This window comes from Orcinus orca, chromosome 6 (genome assembly GCF_937001465.1).
Source record: "Orcinus orca chromosome 6, mOrcOrc1.1, whole genome shotgun sequence".
NCBI classification, from domain to species: domain Eukaryota; kingdom Metazoa; phylum Chordata; class Mammalia; order Artiodactyla; family Delphinidae; genus Orcinus; species Orcinus orca.
The window spans coordinates 92,738,072-92,744,254 of NC_064564.1; the positions used below are offsets into that span (position 1 = coordinate 92,738,072).

At 41.5% G+C, this 6,183-nt stretch overlaps 1 long non-coding RNA gene across 1 annotated transcript in view; it reads right to left on the bottom strand.

The window, feature by feature from the left end:
* The window catches only part of LOC125964652 (uncharacterized), a 29,481-nt gene that overhangs the window by 4,100 nt on the left and 19,198 nt on the right, over positions 1 to 6,183 (bottom strand). The gene's annotated exons all lie outside the window — the stretch shown is intronic.

Sequence of the window (6,183 nt, forward strand, 5' to 3'; positions counted from 1 at the left end):
CCTGGCCCAAAATAAAATAAATAAATGGAATTTAATTTAATTATTTTAAAAAAAAAAGAAAGAGGTCTGAGAGTGGCCTAATGGGGTTCATTCTGGTTCACTGTTTTTGACATTATAAGAGCAGCAGGTTGTAAATTCTCACACACAGAAAGGACTGCTTTGGTTTGAAAACTTAATAAATGCAGAAATATTAGTGTGAAATTACTCAAATAAGTTAAACTCTTCTGGCTGTAAATAAATTGGAAAACAACAATGTATAGCATATTAATCTAACAGAAACAAAAATTCTAACAGATTCTTGTTATAAGAACGGTCTTATACACCCTTTATACAGGGTCATATAAAATTTCCATTGACCTATATAATTATTCTGTAGGAGATAAGCAGAAACAATAATTGCCATGCTCCACGTATAGGATCTACACTTTCAAGTATTAACTGGAGCTCAGTCTTGAGTGGCGTAAGATCACTAAATGCCAGTGATGGCTTTGTATTTTAAAAAGTCTTAAACAATAAACTGTTAGGTGACCATGTTTACCTGCCAGCTACTCCCATGTACCAACTACCCTGGGCCCCCTTTTCTGACATGTTTTGGGATGGATACTGTTACTTGCCGAGCTTCAAGTGTTCCTTCACTTGCTTGATGGCATCCTTAACTTTGACTTGGAGGACATGATTGAGAAGTACTGGCACCCCGAGAAACCTACCATACCTAAAAGTACAGCCTGACATTAGAACACTGAGAATATGAACACAGTATCGCTTTGTAGCAGATAACAGCATGAGTCTGTACATGCTTCATTTAGATGAATTCCCTCTTTAAAGGAAATCTAAAGTTAGATTTGGTGAAAGTTATAGCTCAATCTCCTCTGTTGGATTCTGGCAACCTCTTAACTTCTATTATTTCTGCCCAGGGGGCTAACAGAAGCTAAATGGGGACGGGGAAGAGGCTGGGCTTGATTATAGACAAAGTTAGGCATCTGAGATGTTAAAGAAAGAATACTCATTCATCTCACAGATGCTCCTCCAACTATGGTGGCTCGGGCCTGAACTTGGATCGTAGGGTAAACGAATGGGGAGTCAGTACGAGCAGTGAGGGACACTGACCAGAAAGACCTGAAGGACTTATACGCAGGCCTTGGCTCTCTCCCAGCATGAGAGCCACTGTAGATGTCCCAGACTACGCTGCTCAGAGAGCTATGTTGTGAGGCAGCCATGTAAGTTATCTCATTTTCCTGAAGGTATGAAGATTTCAACGATTCTTCCTTCTTTTCTTCTGAGTACCACCTATTCCTTCAAAACTCAGAGGGACAAATGAGTTGAAAAGCAGTGAAAGTAAATGCTTTTAATACCACTTCTTCCATCCAAGTCCTTCGTGGGTCCATGTAAAAAGCCTGAGAAACTGTCCTTAAATCCGTAGGACCCTTTATGAATCTGATTTGGGAGAAAAGTGTAACTAAGATATGAGACTCACACTTTGGATTAAACTAATTAAAAACAACCTTATTTACTGAGATATGACTGCGCTAGAAGCTTTTTAAATTCAAAGTAAACCGAGCACATGTGTCTTTATGGGGCAGAATTGGGACAGAAAACAAATCAAGGACAACAATGACACATGTCCCTCAAACATGTACCACAGTGTGACCAGACTCTGCCCACAGGGCCCAGGCTCTGCCATCAGCCAGCCACCAAGGGCTGATCTACTCTGCTCTCAGCAGGGCCATTATGGCAAGCCAAGGAAAGCCCCAGCAAATTATTCTGAGCAACTATGAAGTATCAGAATAGACTGTGAAGTATCATTCTTTATGGTTACAAAAGGTTTTCAGGGAGCAGCACCGTTGACAATGCCTAGCAAATTCTTTTGTTCATTGGAGTTATACTGATGAAGAGATGAGCTCTTATTTTAAAGAAACGTAATCAGGAAGGACTGCTTTAAGTTTTCAACACCATTTGAAATTCCTTCTCCTCACCCTGCAACCTGGATGCTGATAAGGCAGCAGAGAGACATCAAGAGCAAGCCTCTTCCTGAAATCATTCTCAGAAAAAATGGCTCACAACTGATTCCCACGCTCAGAGTTTCAGAGGATGTCAGAGTTGTAAGACCCACAGAAGTTTTATGGGCGAGCCTCCCTAATTCAGCGGTGAGGAAACAGGCCCAGGGCTCAGCGTGACCTGTCCAAGGTCACCAGCTCATCTGTGGCAGAGGCAGAGATGAAGCTGGGCTTGTCACAGTCTGTCCCGTGACACCACCACTGGGGGAGAGTCCACAGTGTGCCTTCCACAGCTCATTGATCCAGAGTGTCGTATTCTGGTTGGACCTCGAACCAGTAAGGAAACTAGGCTGACTTCAAAAGAGAGAAGCAGGCTAAGCTCCCTCAGATACAGGAACAATGTGCTCCAAGGCCCCTCCTCTCAAAACTCACATGCTTTTCCCTATGACAAGAATCAAGACTGAAAGAGACCCTCCTGACACGGCAGGTCACCCATTCCTTCTCCCCAAGCCCACCCTGCACCCCACCTGAACGGTCGCACCCTGAAAGTGACTCACTTGTGGAGGAGGCAGCCCCCCAGCCCCCAGGGGACACACGGGCAGCATCTTCTTGATTCTGTCGCTGCTACACTGGCAGGCGGGGGAGGGGTTCTCCATCGTCCAGTTCCCATTTTGGAAGAGCTCTGTGATGGTCTGGGGGACGGGGGTGGTGGTCCACTCCTCCTCCCCCACCGAGCAGGGCATGTCTCTGCAAAGGGACGTCAAAGGTAGGATCACCCAAGAGGGCCTGGCCCCTCCTATTGCCTCAGAGCACAGGACCAATCAATAACAACTGCAAACGTGCATCTATCCCCTCACCTTTTGGTTATTTGATGCCCCGCTCCCTGCTGCCATAGGCTTGTAAGCTGCAGACTCATTTTACAGTTAGTGGTGATGGAACACAAAGAGGGCTTAAATACTCATATACTGAACTCAAGTCAATCCAATCTACTGCCCATGTCTTCACTCAACAAACATTCACTGAGTAGCTACTATATGCCAGACACTGTTCTGCATATTTGAGAGTCTGGGTGAATAAGAAAAAGTCCCTACCTTCAAGGAGTTTGCAATCCTATAGAGAAATTGGACAGTAAACAAATAATTATATCACTTAGCCAAAAATAAAGCAGTGCATGAGGAGAAGAGTGACTACGCTCCCTGAGAAGGTGATAACTTCTTCCAAGGCATAAACAATTAGGAAAAACAAGCCAGGAAAAGATTTGGGGAGAAAGAACACTATGAGCAAAGGCAATAGAAAGTGTAGGTACAAAGTCCCACAAAAGAAATGAGCTTTTACGTTTAAGGAACAACAGGAAGGCAGTGGGGCTGGAATGTGTTGAGCTGCGAGGGAGCGTGGTGGGAGATGAGGAGAGGGAGGCGGGAGCCACAGGACACAGGCCTGCGAGGAGTCTGCATTTCATGCTCAACGTGCTGAAACCTGGTGGAGAGTGTCAGGATGCACTTTATGTTTCAAAACGAGTAGAGAATTGGGAGGGGCACAGTTAGTAGGGGTCAGAGTTGTTGGTACATGAAGAGCTAGGTTGTCTGCAAGCACCCCAGGTGACCAACGACAAGGCCTTTATGCCTGACTTGAGCTCTAAATTACTGTGTAACCATCAACAAGTCACTTGCCCTCTTGGAGCTTATTTTCACCACTAGCAAAATAAAAGTGTAAAATTACTTCTTTCAACAAAGTATTTCTAGTGTCCCTTTCAGTTTCAAAATTATACAATTTAATGCATTTATTTCTGAGAAATTTATCCTTAAAAAAGTGAAAGATTCCAATGATGCCCCTGGTTCTAATATTCTGGGGGTTCAGTGCAGAAATTAATCTGAGTGATTAATTCTGTGGGAGAGTACTATAATGAGATTCTCTCATTTAATTATTCTTACAACCCTAGGTAGTAGTTTAATTATCACCAATAACAAACAAAGGAACAGAGGCTCAGAGAAACTGAGTAACTTACCCAAGGTTACACAGCCAATAAGTACCAGAACCGGAATTCAAATCCAGGTGTGTATGCTCCAAACTCATATTCTTTATATCACTCACACAGTCTGTTGAGAAGAATCTATGCAGACTCCTTCCCTTGATTTTATAGAGAGACAAGTCACACACAAAGAAGCAGGAATCAGCATGCCATGAATTTCTTACTAAAAGCTATAATACAATGGAGAATTGCCTTTGAAATTATAAGGAAACATTATTTCCAATGTAGAATTTTATGCCCAACCAACATATGAATCAAGAGGTTTGGTAGAATAAAACATTTTTAGAAATTCAAGTCTCGAATAAAAAAGCTACCAAATCCTGGCAACAGGAGGTCCAACACAAGGCAAACGAGATCCCCCAGGGTATCAGTGAGAGGAGATCCCAGAATTACTACCATGCTGTCTTAAAAAACAATTAGCCCACGCTGGAGCAAGAGAACTAAGGACCCCCAGAAGATAATGCCAGAAGATGAAACTAATAAGCTGATTAATGGGTTTAAGCATATTGAGAGGAAATTTATTTAGGCAAAGAATTTGGTGTTTAATAAGTGATGGGTATAATGAAAATAATAGAAACAAATGAAAAAGAAATAGTCACTCTCCTATTAAGATCATAGGTTTAAGCCACAAAGCAGTGGCTTACACTAGAAAAAATTTCTCTTGTAAAAAAGAAGTCCAGAGATAGGCAGTTCAGGGCTCCTAGTATGGTGCTCCATGGTGTCAGAACCTAGGCTGCTTCTCTCTTGTTCTGCCATCTTCAGCATGTGGTTTCTACCTCATAGTCCAAGAACTCAAGCCATTACTCCAAATTCCAGCAAGTAGAAATAAGAAAGAAACAAAGAGGGCGAGAACCGCTCCTGCACTGCTTTAAGACCACTTACAGTAGGTCATAAATGCATTAACACATCCCACTGGCCAGGACTTAGTCACATGGCTGCACCAAGCTGCAAGGGTTCTATTGCTAATTTTCAAAAAAAGTGGGGTGGGAGAAGAATGGCTGTTGGGAAATAGCTAGCAGTCTCTGCTACCTCCCTCCAGCACTTTCTATTCTTCATATCCTACTTGTTTTTACTCATCATATTTATTAAGCCTTGACATATTTTTCCTTCATTTGTTTTTGTTTCCACTAACCTAGAAGCTCCAAGAGAACACGAACTTTGACTTTTGTTCACCTCTGCACCCCAGTTTTTGGAAAAGTGCCTGAAGCATAAAGGAGTTTAATTAATATGGGTTGAATGAGGGAATGAATTGTTAATTCTAGGGGGGAAAAGCCTCAGAAAATAAACATAAGGATCCAGTCCAGGCACAGATGATGCTTTTTTGTCTTGCTTGGTTAGATATTGACGCCCATCCACTAGAAAAACTGACTCATCACCCTCTGGAATTACTAACTTTAAAAAGCCTCCCTTCCTCTCAACAGATGATTCAAAAGTCTTTGCAAAGGCACAAACAATACAACCACAGACAATAGCCTTGTAATAATTCCCTAGTCTTAACAGTATAAGCAATATTACTTCAATGTGTGCATGAATGTAATGATTGTGTAATTGGATTTAGTTAGTGTATTTATATGTTTAGAAGGTAATGTAATTAGTAATTATGTAAACATCAATATAATCAAATTAATAACGTTACAATTAACTATTCTTAATGTAAGCATTATCAGATGCAGGAAAGGAAGTGTATTTTGGGGTAGTGGTATGTAACAGACCTAAATCCTCATTTTCCAAGCAACAGACACTATCTATAACTGAAAATATCAAGAAACACCAGAAAAGGCATATAGTGACATTTACATAATAATAAACAAGCTCTACAAGAAACAGCTGAAAATGTTGAAAGTTAACTACTCTGGGGACCAATTTCAGGACTAAGAAGGACAAGATCAGAGGTCTGCTGTTTTGCTTTTAAGGTTTAAAAACTATTTGATTCAAACTATATATATTTAAATTTGAATTTTCGAATCTAGTTCGGGGCCCCCATTCCTCTGAGCTCCTGAGAAATACAATCATTATTAGGAGCCTTACAACGTCATACTGGGGGTGGCAATAGGGAGAGAAAATGCACTTAATGAACAAAAGGGAAGAATCACTAGTCTTTAGCTACACGTGAATCACCCGACTAAAACTGACCGCTGCAAACACGTCCGCGATTTAAAA